This window comes from Apus apus, chromosome 5 (genome assembly GCF_020740795.1).
Source record: "Apus apus isolate bApuApu2 chromosome 5, bApuApu2.pri.cur, whole genome shotgun sequence".
Classification (NCBI taxonomy): Eukaryota; Metazoa; Chordata; class Aves; order Apodiformes; family Apodidae; genus Apus; species Apus apus.
Window position 1 is genome coordinate 673,327 of NC_067286.1, and position 18,378 is coordinate 691,704.

General features: G+C 52.8%; 1 protein-coding gene across 1 annotated transcript in view; it reads right to left on the bottom strand.

Moving 5' to 3' along the window:
• BAHD1 (bromo adjacent homology domain containing 1) overlaps positions 1 to 14,419 on the bottom strand; it is a 35,005-nt gene extending 20,586 nt beyond the window's left edge. The window contains exon 1 of the mRNA XM_051620755.1: positions 14,259 to 14,419. The gene's annotated coding sequence lies outside the window, so the exon portion shown is untranslated. The remainder of the gene's footprint in view (positions 1 to 14,258) is intronic.
• Between the last annotated feature and the right edge of the window lie 3,959 nt (positions 14,420 to 18,378).

The window sequence follows — 18,378 nt, forward strand, 5'->3', positions numbered from 1 at the left end:
CAGGAACTATTAAAGCCCTTCCATACATTATAATCAGTCTCTTCCACAGCCACTTGAGGAAGTTCCTCCAAGCTGCTCCCTTTAAATAATTCAAGATGCACTGTGATTCCATGTACTACATGTGCATCTGCAGAATGCTGCTGCCTCGGGAATTTCAAGGGCAGGTGCATCCCTGCCAGCTCTCTCCACTGCACAAAGCCACTGCTGCCATCCTATCTTGGGATCTGGAATCCCCTTCTCCTCTCTCTGGTACATTTTCCTCCACAAAGGTCTCCATTCACACTCAATTCTTTCGACTACAAACTGTCAGCACAGCACCCCTGAGATCCAAAGACAACATGTTTCTACTCAACAAGCTCAGAAGTTGCTTTAGGGGAGAAAAAAAAATAACAAAGGAAATTCAGGGAAGGGCAAGGCTTTCCTTCAATATAACAATTAATTAACCACCCTAAAATCCAACACAAAATGCAACTTCAAGAATATTTTTTTTCCTTTAAATAATTTTCATCTTACAATTCCTCACCCCAGAGCATCCTTCCAAACTGCCTGGCAACACAGCTCCCACACCCCAGTGTCTGAATCCTGGGCACTGCAGCTCCAGGTGCTGACTCTGTTGGTTATCATCTCCCAGACTTGTGCAGAAGAGAAACTGGATCTTTAAATGTAACAGAGACACGTTTATAAAAACAATTTAAATTTACATGAGTCTGTAGGCAGGCAAAACAAAGGCTGTGTTAAACAGCAAGTTCACGTAGCATTTCTGAGATCTGAGGGCTCCTGTGTCCTGACTCAGCCCCAGCTGAAATACATTGACCAGAACTACCTCTTAAGACTGAAACTGCAACCTCCATGTATTTTCAGTTCTGGAATAAGCACTTTAGACAGGATCACCTTCCATTTGGAAATACCTATGATCTCTCTGCAGTTTTAAAAGCAGTAGCACATGCCTTCAGCCTCAGCTCAGTCTACACAAAGCAAGCTGTCCACAAAGCAGAACAGCTTCCTGGGATTTCACATTTCCATCTCAGGTTTCGATCCCTCTTTATATTCAAAGTGCAACAGACATTTGAAAAGAAAATGAACTTTCCATTTCTTTATTCTCACTTTCCTGCCACCACTTGAAACACCAGCATCTCCCACAGCTGACAGGAGATGCTGAGCAGTTTTCCATTGGAGAGCTTCAATCCCACTCCAGAATTCCAGTCACAGAAAGACCTTACAAAACTCCTGCATTCCCACTGGAATCCCTACAGCCACTCTCCTTCCCTGTGTGCCTTACTTACTCCAGTGCTGCACTGAACACTAAGCAGAGCTTAAATTTGAAGCTGAGTTTGCTGTGTCTGAACTTCAGGAAGAAGAGCTCAGATGTGGCTGAAACTGAAGATACTCTCATCAAATTGGGTAGAATGTCTGATCTAGAAATGTGGAGTTCTGAGCAGGGAAGAGTCAAGTTACAGGACACCCGTTGCCATCCCAGTACCTAAAAATTACCAGGAGTCCACACCAGTTTCAGTAAGCAAGCTCACCTGAAAACATCTCCACAAAAGACAATTCTTTTTCTTCCTTCACCAAACAGTGCTCTCCACCACCACACACAGGTGCACGGTCACACAGTGTCAGCAGCACAGCTCTGACCAAGGCAAAACTGCCAAGCCTAACTCAACCTACTGTAAAGCCCTTCCTCCTTCATGCAAGGGCACACTGTTTACACCTGAGTACAGGGTAAGTCAAAAAGCTCCTCTTAAAATTTCTCAGCTCGACAGGTTTAACTATTAGGTCACTAAAAAAACCTCAGCACAAGAGAATGGTGCTGCAACACCTCATTCCTCAAAGGAGGACAAGGTTCTTAATTCCTAGGTTGGTGTTAACACACCTGTGTGACTGAACTTAGACAAGGGTTGCTTTGTTTTGTTAAAGAGCAGTTAATTAATTGATTCTCCATTAAGGGAACGGGCACACAGGATACACACACTGCTGAGGCAGCAGGTAGAAAGGTGGAAGATGGTGACAGGCTCAAAGCCAACGTGGAACATGCAGGACATCCCACAGCAGTTGCACTTGTACAGGAAACAGGAGATTTCAGTCTGCGACCTGAAGTTATTAATGTCCTCATCAAACCAGCCTGAACCTCCATCAGCCACTAAGTGCTTAAAATTAATTGCCTGGCAATTACACTTTTCATTACTAAGCAATTAGCACTTGAAGGTTTTAAGTGCCCAGCACTGCCTCCTTCCAGAATGATGGGGGGCCTGGGCTGCGCTGGGGGAGCCCAAGCACCACGTGTGGACCACATCAAACACCCACAGCATCCACCCCATCAAACACCAGGGCTGGCACAGGGCTCCTGGCCGAGGCAGAGGGACCCCCAGCTGATGATCCTGATGATTTAAGCCCAGGAAAGCAGAGGGAATCAACACTCGCAGGTCCCAAGCACAGCCAGGAGAGCATTTCTAGTGACCAGCTGGCAGGATGTTCTCATCAGAAATTGGATGAGAAAAAACTCTCAAGCAAGAAAGCTGGATGCTGCTACATGGCTCCACACAGGAACTGTGAAGTGGTATTGAAATGACAAAACCCACAAGCCAAGCACAGGCAATTCAGCCACTTCCAGCACCTAGAAGCCCAATCACTGGAACACCACTTCCATGAGAGCCCATTTAATCCCCATTAGAAGCTGGCCCAGCTCTTTCAGCCTTTACTTGTATCATTAGAGGTATATTAAAGACACACATTTGCTTATGCCCCAGGTTTGATCAGTCATGGCAACAAACATCACCTTTAAATGGGCTGGACAGCATTTGCAGGCCTGTGCTGGGAGTGATTTGCTTTAGATCCACTCATTAACTTGCATTTATCTACCTACACAAGCGTGACATGACTTGGCCATTCAGAGAGGGAGCGATTAAACACACTTGGCTTTCAAAGCAGTGGGTATGGCAAGACATTTTCAACCAGGTGAGCCATTTAAACTACATCACACCAAAGGGCTACTCAGATTTTGTTGCATCTTGCACAGCTGGAAGGACAAACAGACAAATAAATCAGGAACCATTAAGAACAATAAGTAAGTTACACACTCAGACCCGAGAGCTCTGGATTGATCTAAGTGGGGTTTAATGGCTGGAAGAAGGAGATTTAGGTGAGACATTAGGAAGAGATTCTTCCCTGTGGGGGTGGTGAGACACTGGCCCAGGGAAGCTGTGGCTGCCCCATCCCTGGCAGTGTTGAAGGGCAGGTTGGATGGGGCTTGGAGCAACCTGGGCTGGTGGGAGGTGTCCCTGCCCATGCAGGGGTGGGACTGGATGGGCTTTAAGGTCCCTCCCAACCCAAAGTGTTCTGTGACTCTATGAACAACAGCCACTGCAGGTTCCCTGGGGTAGGCCTGGGACTGCTCAAGACTTTATTAGCAAGTCACAGACTCCCATGCAGGTTACACTTGGGGAGAGAGCAAGCAAGTCAGCAGACAAGCTATGGGTCCACATACAACCTTGGGGGACCATGGAAGCATTAAGAAAAATAATTGTAAACAGTTCACAAATGGGGACAAAGACCTTGCAGACCAGACAGGAGTCATCAGTCCCACAAAGACAAGGAGGCAGCAGCCACCAAGGTGGGACCCTCAGAAAGCAGCTGAGGGTTATTGCAGAACACAGGCTGGATGAGTCAACAACATCCCACTGTAGTCAAACACCAACCTCATGCTGGGGCAGGTGCCTGGGAGGGCTGGTGTCAGCCCCACCAGGAGGGCTGGGCTGGTGTCAGACCCACCAGGCAGAGGGAAGGAGCCCAGGGGAGCAGGGTCCAGCTGGCTGGGCTAGTGCTGGGCAAGCCAGGGAGCAGCAAAGGACTTGGAGGTGACCAGCAAGGAGAGGGTGGAGGGGCTTATGTTAGGAGATGAAAAGGGCCAAGAAAAAAGCTCCTAACATGTAAGAAGATGGTGATATGGCTTTCTATAGAGAATGAGAGGGGAAGAAACTTGAACTGCACTCAGAGAGATTTAGAAGTCTTTTCCTGTACCTTTCCTTCCTGCTGGGCTAGAAAATGCTTGAGATTGCTTAGAAGAAGCTGAGGTTAAAAAAACAAACCAGAAGAACATCTGCCAGCAACATTTTGGTACAATTCATCCCCTGCCCGAGCAGGGCTGACCCACCACTCCAAGCTCCCTCTCCATACCCACTACCACCACCACAGGCACAGACAAGCAGGGGACATAGAGCTGGAAAGCTGCTTGGAAGTGGAGTGCAACTGGCACCATTCATTTCGAAGAGCACACACGTTCAGTATCACACCACTCCTCAACTTCACACCATCTAGCCCCCCAATGTCAGACCAACAGCTCTTTGCAGCACTGCACCAAAAGAAGAGGCCAGCCAACCCAAACACATGCTGCAGTCACTCCACAGCATGAGGCCACACAACCACCAGAAGAGGTTCAGGATGGGCATTTTCTGGTGCAGATAAACTCCTGAGCACCAAGAGCTGCCATTTGCTTTGAGACTAAAAGAGTTCCAACACACAGCTTCCATGCAAATCTCACCCACAGGTACTCTGACCTTCTTCATACCTGGGTACTTCCCATGCAAACAAGAGGGGCCCATGCAGGCACTGGCTCCCTAGGCAGAGGCACCGACTCATCCCAAGTGGAACCCAGCAACATCAAGACATTGAAAACCTCCATTTTCACATCAATGCAGACCACCATGAAGCCAGTGTGAACTGCAGAAGATAAACCAACATCAGATCTCTGGCAAAGGAACATAATTACGACTTTCTCTTAGAAGCCACAAAGCTTTTAAGCAGTTCAGCCTAGTTTTACAGAAAAGTCATGAATGCCTCCAACTGGATTTTCAGGAAGGTGCCTTGAAGTCAGACTGTGGCTTTCAAAACATCTAAGTGTGTTGAGTACTGGGGATAAGAGTCCTACAAGTGCTACACAAGCACTTCTTCACAAATGAGTGCTCTGCTACTTCAAAGACACTCCCTGTGCTTCCTCCAACTCTGGCTTCAAGGAGAATATATTCATAACGGGGAAGAAAAGAGCAAAACTTTTGAGGAACTCCTACCACCGACAAATGGACAAGCAAAAATAATCAAAATTAGCCCTTGGTTGTCAGCTACAGGATTTGGGAACACTGAATTACTCAACACCTGGGGCAGATGATGGGGAAGAGAGAAACGCCTTCCTGCAGCCAAGTCACAGGCACAAGAGCACCAGGGCAAGGGATGCAAACAGCTCAGAGCTACAGACTCCAGCAGGCTGGGGTACAAGCAGGCAAAATCCAAAGCTAAACCCCACACATCTGACCCAAGAGGCCATCAGAAAGGGATGCCTGCAGCTGTGGGGCTGCCAGCTGAAGCAGAGCCAAAGCAGCAGCAAGAGATGCTCACAGCTACCATCCCAGCCCTGGAAGAACTGGTACAAAGTTTCCAGGAGCTGCTGGAAGAGACCAGGAAGCTGCAGCAAGGGCAGCTTTCCCAGGCTGTGCCCAGGAGCCCAAGGGTAAACAGCTGATAAGGAGGAGGGATGTGCTGCAAAACCCCCTCCGCTGGCCAGAAGAACCAAGGTTCTGGCCAGAACCAAGGTCGATTCCCCGCCCCCATATCCCAGTGCCCACCTCCCGGGAGCCAGTCCCAGCCTCCCGAGATGTAATCCAAAGAGGATCGGATGCTGGACAACAGCTGCAGGGAGCTGTGAGCTGAGGAGCTCTGCCTCATGCTGCAGTTACAGTGCACAAGGACACTGCATCCCCAGCCCTGGACACCACAACCTGGGCTCCTGTTTGTCCCAGGAACACGCTGAGCCCAGCCTGCCAGCAGCATTCCTTAAAACCTCAGATAATGTCCCATGTTAGGGCTCCAAAGCGAGAACCTTGCTACTCCTTTCCATAACCATGATAAACATGTAACAGCTGTATCACAGGCAGAAACACACACTTCTCTGGAAAGCAGGCCTAGAATTCTGGCTTCTGCTGAATTTAAATTCCCAATTAAAGAAAAATTGTTTTAAATAAGGGGAAAAAAATAATCCTCATTTCTTCTAAACAGAAAGCAAGCACCAGTTCTGCTTTCCAGCCTGCTCTGGGGCTCCCCAGCCTGTGGGAACACGAGCAGTGCTGAGAGGCTCCTTGGAGCCCCGTGGGCACCGAGCATGTCACGAGTCCTGCCGGGTCTCTGCTGAGGCTGACCCGTGGGCAGGGGCTGGAAAGGTAAGAGCAGCAAACCTCCCTGGCTCACGGGTTTCCTCTCACCTCTGGGAAAGGCTAAGTGTGAAGTGTCTGGGAATTCTCATGCCTTGGGCAGAGATGAGCCCTGAGGGCACCAGGGCACCTCCCCTTGCTCTGTGGGATCAGAGGCCAACATCCCAATATCCATCTGCTCCCCGGGCAATGTGATCACTGCCCCTGCCCTCCACACAAACACACCAGCAGGCAGCACTGCCAGCCTTTGTTGCTCTTTTATCGTGACCACGACACTGATCTTAAATTTATCTAAACAATTTCCATGTATTTTTTGGAGCGTGTGTCTAAGCATTCACACACAGCCTCCCCTGGGCAGAGCAGGGAGGCAGCACTCCCAGCTTGCTTTGTTCAGCTGAGGGACGGCATGAGTTTTCCAGCCTGCTGGAAAGGAAAGAAAATTAGGACCACACCATCCAAAACCATCATCTGTATGGGAGAGTGTAAAGCTCCAAGAACTGGAATAAGACCTCGGGGGCAGCACCTGAAGCCACATTCCTCTTTTGTTTTAATTTTTAAATGATTATGCTTCATTTACACACAACACAGACTCCTCCAGGAGGAACTATCTGACCTTCAAGTACTCTAAATGCTGCTCTGTATGGGGTTATTACAACTAACCAGGTTTTAATCATGTTTAAGTCCTGAAAAGTAAAAATGCTGCTGTTGAGCTTGCTTCCCTGCCCCTCCATGGTCCATTTCCCACCATTGCCTCCAATGGTTTCCTTGGAAACATATGCAAGCTTAAATTGGATTGACATTCACTTAGTGGACAGATGGAGTTTGGAACAGCCCAGTGCCTGAAATTCAAGGCTGAGTCTTGGGATAAGTCATGTTACCAGTACAAAAACACCTCCCTTCCCGGCTCCCCAAACCCCCAAACCTTGTGGAAAGGTTAAGGATCACCTAATTATTCAGTAATGAGCTTCAAGGTTGCATCTCAGGCAGGGTCAGCGATTACCCATTGTGCTCCCATGAAAGCTTCGGGCCAAGCACGCGACAACAGTTTTGTTTGGAAGGAAGGATTTAATTTTTGTTAAGTACAGAGAAAACAGGAGAGTTCTTAAGCTCATTAGTGGTTTCAGGCAGGACAACTGATGCAAATCACACATATGCCCAGCACAGACAAGAGCCTTTGGCAGGTAGGAAGGCACTACCCACACTGCAATTATGCTGCTTGCATCAAAAACTTGGGTGTTTTTGGGCTGAAGAGATTCCTGATGACCAAGGCTGACCCGCACCCCCGCAGAGCTGCAGCCCCCCTTCCCTGAGAAGCAGGGTTTTATCACACCTTTATAGCCCCCAGAGGTGTCAGGACTGCAATTTCAGCAAAGCTGGTAATTTATTCTGAAGTGGGAATTATTCCCTTGCTCTTCTTCCACTATATGGGAAGAAATGGAAATGGCAAGAAATGAAAATGGCTTTTTTTTTTTTTTTTTTTTTTAAAAAGGCTGGCTAAACAGAGCTTTCCCAATCACCCTGTCTTCTCTAACAGGATTTGAAAGGATTCACCCAGAATGCAAGAAGGACAGTAGAAATCTCAAATAACTAAATTCCTAGAGATCTTTCATGAAATCCAGCATCTAAGAAAGGGAAAGCCAAGACACAAGAGAAAAGGGGAGCAGGCAGCAGCCAAGGCACATTCCACCTCACCAGACACTCTCCCAGCACGTGCTCAGCTCCTGCATGTACCACCTCCAGATGACCAGGGACGTGCACAGTTGGGGTTACTACCCAATTCTTTAGGACACAAATCCCCAAAATGCCTGGCTCACCCCTGTTGCTCGTGCAATTTGCTGCAACCAAAGGAATTCCCAGTTTGGGATATACCTGTCCCAGTCAGGTTTCTCATATCTGTCCTGCCACCAGGCATTCAGGCAGGACTTTAAGAAAATCTCTTCTTCCCTGTCCACACGTGATTACAGCTGCCAAACCCTTTTCCTTTGCTACCTTGCCCACCTCAGGGAGATCTGCTGTGTCTCCTATCTCTGAACCACCTCCAACCTGGCTTTCTTGAACCGATTTTGACTGAGACAGACAAACAAAGAAACAAAACCAAACATGCCTCTTGCATCTGTTTTTTGCAGGATTTTTTTTAAATTAAAAAAAAAACCCAAAACAAAACCAATAAACACACCCTCCTGCTGCCCGCTAGTTTCCTCCACAAGCTGCACTTTCCTCCCTCCTTCCAAATCTTCCATGCTTATCAATATGTGATTATTGCTGCTTATTCCTCACTGCCTGCATTCCCCTGGTGGCTCCATCCTCCTCTGCAAAGCAAGATGCCTCCATGCCCCCTTTCCTCCCCCCCCCCCCCAAATCCTTTTCATTTTTTACAGCATTCCCCAAACCTAAAGCAGCAAGAATGCACTCCAGCTGCCAGCCATCCCAGCACACACAACAAGCCACCCCAGGACCCCGCTGCCCTTGCAAAGCCCCGACCCCATCCTGTCAGGGGCTCGTTAAAAGCTCTTTTAGTTCAGAGAAGTTAGCAGAGGGGTCTGGGGGTGCAGGGGCTGGGGATGTGGGGTCTGGGGGGTCTCCCCCCAGCCGGCTCCTGACACAACTCAACCCAACCATCCCCTCCCTCACACGCCTGCAACTCGTCGTTTCTTCCCTTCCCCGTCAATTTAAGCCTCTTCCAGGTATTCTGCAGGCACTCCAAGGCAGAAAGCAGCTGAGCAGAGGATAAGCTGTGCTGCCTGCAGCAGGCTCAAGCTTGCTGTGCTCAGTGCTTCCCACAGGCCACGGCCAGGAACAATAGAAGGCCATGCCTGGTGCACGGATGGAGCGGTTCAGCGATGCCCACGGATCTCGATGCTTCTCCAGCACTGCAATTTTATTTAAAGGGTGATAATTCAGATGCTGGGGGGGAAAAAAAAATAAAATAATAAAATCAGCTGCCAGCAAAGCGGCTTTATTCAAATCAGTGCTAGGAAAATGCCTCCTTTTTATTTCTAAGAGCATCGTAAATAATTTGAAATATTGATACACATGCAGTTAATAAAAGCCAAGATCTTTTATTAAAAAAAAGAATCAAGCCTGCTGAGCTGGGCAAGCTGTCTGGTTTCAAAGCTGAGCATGAGAAAGCCCTTCCAAAATCTGCTTGAAGAACAATGGGTGCCAGCAAGCACTCCTGTGATGTGGCTTACAAAGCAGGGGGGGGAAGTAAATATAAAACCCATCATTTTCTTGTTTAGTCACACCTTTGTTCCAGAGAACTGGGACACGAGGAATACACCAACTGGCAGCTCCGTATTGAAACACCATCTTATTCCTGAACAAAACACATTTAACACACATCCCCACGCTCCTCAATGCCCAAGCCAGGCAGGAGCCCACCTGCTTGGCGTGGAAACGCCTGCATCCAGCCCTGCACGACGGCACCCGGAACGGCAGCGGGAAAACAAGCCCACCCAGGCTGCATCCAGCTCCCCCTCGGGTGGGGGAAGGAGCTGGCCGTGACATGCATCTGTCCCCAAGCCTCCCTGCTCCCCCTGGACAAGCTGACACCTGGCTGGTGCCACGGGACACGCTCCTGTCCCGGAGCTTGGCCACCACCTCTCCAATGCCGGGCTCTGAACATGCTGGGGAATTCCAACGGCCACGGAGGAAGTGCCAAACCAAGGGCTGGAAGTTGTCCTCGGCAGGAGCTCACCCGAGCACTAGTGAGGCTGTGCCTACAGTCTCAGCCAGAGCTGTTTAAAAAGGTGCTAAAAGCAGCATTCCCAGAGCGCCAGGTGTGGAAAGCGCAGCTGGGAGGTGCTGAACACTCTGTGCTCCAGGGGAGCTGACACACGGCCCTTCACACCTTGCCCGTCTGTGTCGGCACAGCTGGGACACCACCGGACACAGGGAGCATCACTCAGGTACTCCCACATGTTTTAGGGGGCTGAGGAAAGAGACGGGCTGTCCCCACAGCCCAGGGGCTGCTGCCTCAGCGGGCTGTCAAGAACCAGCAGCCACCCTCATCCTGGTTGTGACTGGCACAGAGTTAATAACCACACACCTTCTCTGCAAGATTTCATTCAATTTGATGTATGTCAGCTGGATGTGGGGGAGATAACTGCTTCTCCAGAGGAGATACCCTCCTTTTCAGTTGGGTCTAGCCAGGCCGGAGAGCAGCGCCGCTGTCCCTGGCTGAGCAGCTCCCGCTGCCAGTTAACTTGAAATATTCTTTGGAAATTGGATTACTGCAATGTTGATAGTGCAGGGAATTTAAAAGAGGGCTCAGGTCGCTCACTTCACTCAGCTGGCCCCACCAGCTCTCCAGACTATTTCCTACTTCGTATGGGTTTGCACCCACGCTGAAGGACAAGAAATAACATGGAATGGACAAATGAAATTCCAAAGCCACAAATACTGGCAGGGATAGAACAGGTGAAAAAAAAATTATTTAAAATCAGATTTCCATTTATTCTTCTTAATGACATCCTTTAGTTTAACTTTTTAATAACAACAGCAGTCCCTTATTTTGCTTTACAGCAAGACAAAGATTTCTGTCGTCCTACTATTCCAACAGATTTTTACTCTCACTTGAATCATCACTGTGACTCTATTCTGCTTTTTGTACAATAAAGCTTCATGCTAGAACACCAAGGCTGGGCAGTAACTGGATAAAGGTCTATTACATTGCCCCATACAACCACATTTCTTTCTGTATTAAGAAATGAAACCAGTTGTATTCTTTTTAAGTGCATTTTCCCCATTTAGAGAACACCAGTTGCCAGTCTGGGGGTTGCAAGCAGGAGCGCTTAGAGGGTTAAATTGTAAAGGGCACAATCCCACCTGAGCACCATCTAAAAACACCCTCTTTATTTCCCTTACACGCAGTTAGCATCCAGCAGGTACAAACACTCCCCAGCCTCTGCACTTGGAGGAAATACCTGATGTCAGAGACAGATCTGGTACAAATGCAACCATTTACCTGCAGCTCACATACAACCTGCCTGTGAACAGGCAAATCCACCCTGAGGTGCAGCAGGAGACCAAACTGGGAGGTCAGAAAGCCCTTGGGATTGGGAGAAAAACCCCGGGGAATATTCAACATCCCTGCCCATCACCCTGGCCCACGGCCGCCTATGGCACAAAGCCCACAGCTTGTGCCTGAAGCTGGTTTTAGTTTTACTACTTCTTTGGGGAGTTTATTTTTCAGTTTTTGTATTTTCCCAGTTATCTAAACTGCTGTTTCATGTATTATTAACAATATGATAGTTGTGACTTAATTAGTTCGGCTGGTTGGGCACAAAACAGGGGCTGTTCCCATGGCTACTTCCATGGGGTGTATTGCCACGGTTAACTGAGTATTAGATGGGGCAAAAAGAGCCCCACAAGGCTCCTTCTGGATGCAATATTTGCATATCTGAGCATATCTTCCCATTTTTGCAGCACCAGGTACAATCATTCATTCACCTTCTTGTGATCTGAACTTAATGCCAAACAGCGAGCCTGCCTCTGCCTACCATTCTAATTATTTTTCAGTTGTTTACTTTGGATAGATTTGCTGCTAAGGGCTTGCTTTCAGTGCTGCAGTAGCATTAGAAAAGCATTTGCTGAAGGGTGTATTTCCCCAAAATAATCGCCAAGCACAATCTACATCAGATATCCACAGACTGTCCCAGCACACACGTCCCGTGGTCTGTGCAGTCCCAAATCACACAGCAGCAATTAACACCATCACAGCAAACAAAACGAGCTCACATATCCTGCCCAGAGAGGTTAAAAAAAACCCACCCAAATAAATAATAAGGCTTTCAGATCAGAGACAGAACAGGGATGAAGATGACTGGCGAGAAGGTCAGAGCACCAATGTTAGATAATTGATATAGTTGGATCAGAAAACCTCACTGGTTCCCAAAAAAACAGGACCAAGGTTGTGACTGGTTTTCCTCCCCAAACGCTACATCTCTCAGCAGCATTATACTGTTTTGTGCAACTGTCACCATCAACACACAGCAAACAGAGCATCCAGAAAGGATCCACTCTCGCAAAGTTGAGGGAATTCTTTTCACCCACAGGTTTGGCATTTTCCAGGTAATTTTACACCTATAAGCAATGCTACACTTCACCACGCTGCCAATTCTGTTCTGCTGGAGAACAGCAGTCAGGAAGCCTGTGCTGCTGCTCCATTTAAAAGGCTGCACTGAATTCATTAGGAAAACAAACAGAAATCAATGTTTAAATCCAAAATGTCCTGTTAAATCAGACTAGCACACAGTTTCCCATCGGAAGCAAATATTTAGACAGCTCCAGCTGAAGCTCGACAGCCATCCAGGTAGCCAGGACATGACAAACGTGAAGGATGGTTTGGGATGAATATGTTAGCAGGATATTTCTGTTAAAGCGACCAGCAGTGTGCTGGTATTTAAATCACATTAAGATTTCAAAAGCATCAGTCCATCACGCAGCTCCTGTCACCCTACCTCTCACAGCCCTCAGGACTGGAAACATGAACACAAAAACCCGAGACCCCCCCACACCGCCCGGCAACCGCAGCACCACAGAGCACACCGAGCCCACCAGGCTGGAGCAGGAGCTCTCTAATTGTGGCAAACTGATGGACAGATCAATTAAGCAGGCAAGCACAAGCCCAGCAAAGCCTTTTCGCTTTGAGGTTCGCCTGCTCCTGACAATGCTGACTTCAGATGGAGAGCGAGCACGAGGGGCAGCTGTATTCTTGAAAACAAAACCAGAACCTCTTTCAGATAAGCACTCGTGGAAGGAGGGGAGGAGGGGGGAGAAGCCAAACAGAACAGATCCCAAACGCTTCTGTGTTGGGTGGTTTTTTTTTTTTATTATTCCCCTCAAGTTTTTTCTGGGTGCTCTTTTGAAAGAGAGGGGGTCCCCGCGGAGCCCCGGGCCGGGGTGGGCAGAGGGCCGGGCATCCCCGGCTACCGAGCCCGGGCAGCTCTTGCTCGTCTGCCGAGATCTGCCCAGTCACATGTGCTGGCTCCTGCGCCTTGTAGAAGCAGCTGGAAAAGAGGGAGCGAGCGGAGCTGCCTCCATTAGGAGCTACCGCTACACAAAAGGAGAAGAGGAAACGAGCTCTCGGCCACCGGGGCTACCGACAGGAAAAGAGGGATGGCCAGGGCTAAGCAAACGTGCGGCAAGTGCAAGCGAGAGGGGTAGGACGTGCTGGGAAGGCGAACCCCGCCGGCCCGGGAGGCTGGATGGCACCTGCGCTCCCGCCCAGCCCCGCTCGCCCCGGGCGGCCCCGCCGGCACCTCCCGCAGCCCGCGCGCAACTTGCCCGCTCCCTGAACGGCCGGCCGGGCGAGGGGCTGATGGACCCCGCCCCCCGCAAAGCTCCATCTCCCCCCACCCGTGCTAACTTGTCCCCGAGCAGAGCCGGCTGTGCTGCCGCCACCCCAGCCCCCTCCCCCGGCCCCGGGCACCGAGGGACCGGAGGGGAGCGGCTCCGCCAGCCCACGCTCCGGGCGGTTTCTCCCCAACCCGGCGATGCTCAGACGAACCCTCCACCTTCCCCGGGGCAACCGGCCTCTTCCCCCCACCCACCCCCCCCGCCCCCCCGCCAGGCCCTCACCGGTTCCGGCCCCCGCAACTTCCCCGGCCCAGCGGCCTGCCGTCCCCCCCCCGACCCCCCAGCCTGTCAGGCACCCGCCGGCCGCGCCGCCTTTGTCCTGCCGAGCCGCCGGGACCGGACGGGCTGGCCCCGGGGGGGGGGGTACCCGCCGTGCCCGGGGGGGGGTTCGGGCTGGAACCGCCGGGACCCGGCAAGTTAACGGCCGCCGCACGCGCCCAACCGCCGCCCGCACCTGAGGGCGGCCCGGCCCGGCCCGGCCCACCTGCCGCCCAGGCCCCGCTGCCTCGCCCGCCCTGCCCTCCCGGCACCGGAGCCGCCCGCCGCCGCCCCGCCGGGGAAAGTTCCCGGTGGCCCCACGCCCCCCCCCCCCCCCCCAGGGGCGACGGCACCTGCTCCCGGCCCGCCGGAGTTACCGGGGAGGGGGGGGGAAAGGACGGAGGGGAACGAAGCGGCGATCGGCACGACCGCGTGGGGACTCACCGGGGCGCGCTCCCGCGGCGCGGGGCTGCCGCAGGCCCCGGTCTGGGGGGAGAGATCCAACGACCGGGAGCCCTCCTCCCGGGGCGCCCGAGTCCCGGGCTCCACGCTGCTGCGTCAGCGCCGCCTCCTCCTCCTCCTCCTCCTCCTCCTCCTCCCTTCGGCAACCGCCCGGCTGCGGGATGGGGATGAGGCGGCCCCCGCTGCTGCCGCCGCCGCCCGCCCTCGCCTCAGGCCGTGGGGATCCGGCGCGGCCCGGGCGGGCGGCGCGAAGGGGGCGGGGGTCGGGGCGGGGGGGCAGGGGGGGGAGGGAGGGAAGGGGCGGTGTGGGGTGGGGGGGGGTGGGGGGGGGCGGTGGAGGAGCCGCCGCCGCCGCGAACTCCCCGCAAGCCGCTCGCCCCTCCGTCCTCCTTCCTGCTTCCTCGTCCGCAGCCAATCGCCGCCCGCTCCCCCGCCCGCCGCGCCCAATCGCCAGCGCCCCTGCCCGCCGCCACCGGCCAATGGCCGCGCGCGGCCCCGCCCCCCGCCGCCCCCCCCCCCACGCCCCGCTTGCCCCGCGCCGCGCCCCCCCCCCCCCCTCCCCGCATCCCCCCGGGGGGCACCGGGCCCGGCCGGGGGTGCGGGGGGAGCCCCCCAGCCTGGCGGTTTCCTCACCGGACGGGGTTTGGGAGAGGGGACACACACACACACACACACGTGAGGCGCGGCCCCCTCGCTCTCCTGTCAGCGCCGAGCTGCCCCCCCCCCCCCCCGAGGGGAGCGGCGACCACCGGCGGGTTCCAGCGGCTCAGCCCCAGCTCCCCGGGACGCCTGCAGACCCCACAGCCGGTTTTACCGGCCCAGAGGGGTGACCCCAGCTGGGGCCCCCCCCCCCCCGCCCCGGCCCCGCGGGGCTCCCCCGTGGTCTGGGTGTGTGTCCCGGTAAACCGAGCCCCCGCCTCCAAACTGTGCGGGAGTTGGAAGTCGCGCAGGGGTTTAGGCAGACAAGGGGTGAGAGGGGGGGGGCAGCGCCCGGGGGGGGGCAGCCGGGCGGGAGGGGAAGGCGCAGGGGTTCGGGGGGCCCGTGGGCGCGCACGGGAAAGGGCAAAGACCCTCCTCAGGTGGTTGCTCTCCCCCCCCGAGAAGCCCCGTAACGCGGCATCGGTGAAGTGCCCCGCTCCTCGGGGAGGAGGGAAGTGCCGGCAGGGAATTCCCGGGTGCCTTCCCCGTCTCGCCCGTTCCCCCCGGGCCGTGCCGTGCCCACACGGGCTCCGCCACCAGGCCCGAGGTGGGGGCAGCGACTGCGGCTCCTTCCCGACCCGGAGAGCATCTGTAGCTCGCCCTGTTCTCCTGAAAAACGGGTTTAACAGCGAGCCTCGGCAGCTCTTTGGTCACCGATGTGCTATCTTTGGCAGGACCACGGTCCCCTACCTCTGAAGTCCGTCCCTTGCAGAGCAGAGTGTTTTGTTTGTCCTGTTTCCTTTTAACCTAGCAAGCTTCTGAGAAGCAGGGGATGAACAACCCCAAGTGCAGCAGGAGAGAAAAATACACACAATGAGTTAAACCCCTCAAGCCTCGAGGGTCTGCCTGAAATACAACTGAACTGCTGGAAACCTGGGGGGCTGAAGTACTTCCCTGCCTTGCTCCTGTGGTCCTTGGTCCATGAGGACCTCACAAGCAAGAGCAAGAGCAGCCACTGGTATGAGCTTTGCAGGACCCAGATCCTACATGGGCAAAGATCAAGGGAAAATTCAGGTATGTGGAGATGCTTACTCCAAAAAAATGGGTGGTTTCCTTTATATCTGAAGTTCAAAGCTGAAGTTTCTCTTCTTTCCTCTGTCTGCAAGGCGAGTGATCAATCCAAGTCAGGATTTGTGAGGTCTGAGCAGCTGCTGCTCCCACACAGTGACCAGGTCTCACCATGGACACCACAGGCTGGGCAGCACACGGAGGAAAAGGGGTCAGTGCTTCCTTCTTGCCCAGTTGAACTGCACCTCATGGTGCATGGGCAGATAAACTGTGCTCTCCATCGTGTTTCTGGAGCACCCTGGGCCAAGAGGAGGCCTGTCTGGAGGGTCAGAGCTTGGCACAGCCATCCCAGCAGGAGCACTGCATCTGAGTGTGACACACCAGCAAACCAGCAGCCTGCCTGAAACAAATCCCAACCATTGGTGATGCAGCAGAAAACAACTGAGCTAAATAACCTGAACAGCTACAGCCCGGGAAGCCCACAAGGGCAACGTGCAGCAGCCTCTGCACCTTCCCATGGCAGCAGCTCCCCTGCTTCAGCATGCTTGGAATATAATCCTCTGAGCTCAGACGGGACTGAACAATCAGCTTTCCTGGCTGTTCAGGCAGGATTCAAATGGGAAACCACTCATGCAGGGGAGTGTTCATGAGACCACCACCAGATCGTTCTCAAGTGAGAAGTTAGGAAACACATTACGTGCCCAGGAGAGGTGGAAAAGTAGGCATGCCTCCTGGATGTCACTAATGAGACTGTCCCTGGGGACTGTGCCCATGCTTTACAGTGCAGTCTGTCAGAGGCATCAGCAATTCTCCTTAAAAACTGTTACACCATTTCACTGCTTCCCTCAGGGGCTGCCATGTAGAAATTCTGCTTTTGGGTGAGGCTTTCAGAGTCTCTGTTGAACACAGCCAAGCACCACCAGGTGCTCAAGAAGTGCCACAAGGTGCTCCCTAAAAATGACATTTTCAGCAGAGCCCTCCACTCTTCTGTGAGCCCCAACCACGAGGAGGTAACTAGCACACTGCTGAGCACCAGGGTGACTTACACTCCAGGGCAGCACAGAGCAAACCCCTTAGACTTTAGAAATCAACCACCCCGACTAACTGACATAACTGGGACTGATTTTGGAGCAGGAAAACGAAGTGACAGTAAACTGTAAAGTTTCAGGACATGTACGTTGCTGCTGTGATGTTCACTGTGTAGATACAATGATTTTTTGCATGGGAAGTGGCTCAGAGCCCCTCAAGGCTCTGCTGCAAAGAGGCTGCCAAAAACCTCCTGCCTGGAGCTCCTCCTGACCAGGCTGCAAGAAGAAAACCAAGAGTGACTGAAATGAGCTGCTTGGAGATAAAGCATTTGCACCAAGGCTCAGATAAACACCCCCAGGAAAGGCCTGCCAGTGGCTGCAGCAGGGTGGAGGTTTTCTCTCCCCAGAGGAGGAGAAGCTGTCCAGGCAGGGACATGGAGACCTCGATCCTGAAGCCTTGATCTTTGCTGCCTGCTGAAGCTGTTTCTAAAATCCTCCCTGCTCTTGTGGGATGACAGAATAGGTGCCAAATACCTCACACAGTGAGCTCATGCACTTGATGAGGAACCAGGGCACATGAAGGAACCCCACACTTTAATTATCGGCTCTTCATTAGCCCCCAACCCATTCCTACCCCTGTGTCTGGGGCAGGTTAGACGTAGCTGAAGCCATCCTGCCACCCCAGCAAACCAGCAAGAAACCTTCAGCTTCCCAGCACCCAGGAGGCAAATCCTCAGGGCAGAAAGAATGCTGGACTTTAAGGATAAATATCAGGCATTTCACGGCTGCTTTTTGGTGAAGGTGGAGGTGAGGCCACCTCCCTGCTCCCAGGTGTTGGGGACAGGAGTACACGGATGGGTTGAGGATGGAGGGCTGTGTGCTCTAGAGCTGTGCAAAGGTGGAAAGCACAACAAAATAATCTGCAGAGCTCCTTCCCTTTGGAGAAATTGATTTATTCTGAAGTGGGGCCTTTCCTTGTCCCTTTCTCAAAGGGATCAGGGGGAAAAAAAAAATCCAGCTAATTGCTGGTCACAGAACAATATGGCTTTGTGTCTGCTGTTCTTCAACCTGTCAGCATAGAGACACAGAGACGTGTTCTTCCTCCTTAGCTGGGAAGAACAAGCCACCAAAGCCCCAACAGGAGATGTTCCTACCCCAACTTCTGGCCTCTCTCTTGGGAAAAGGACAACATCCAGGGCTGCTCTGCTGAACTGAAGGGCAGCAGAGCAGTGATCTGCTGTGACCACGCTCCCCATCTCCTTGTCTGGGCTATGGCAGTGACTTGCTGAGGTCGCCCCCGTTTTCAGAAGAGGTTGTGAAGCCCCACAACTGCAGGAGGAGCTGGGGCAGCCCCAGCACGGTCCGGG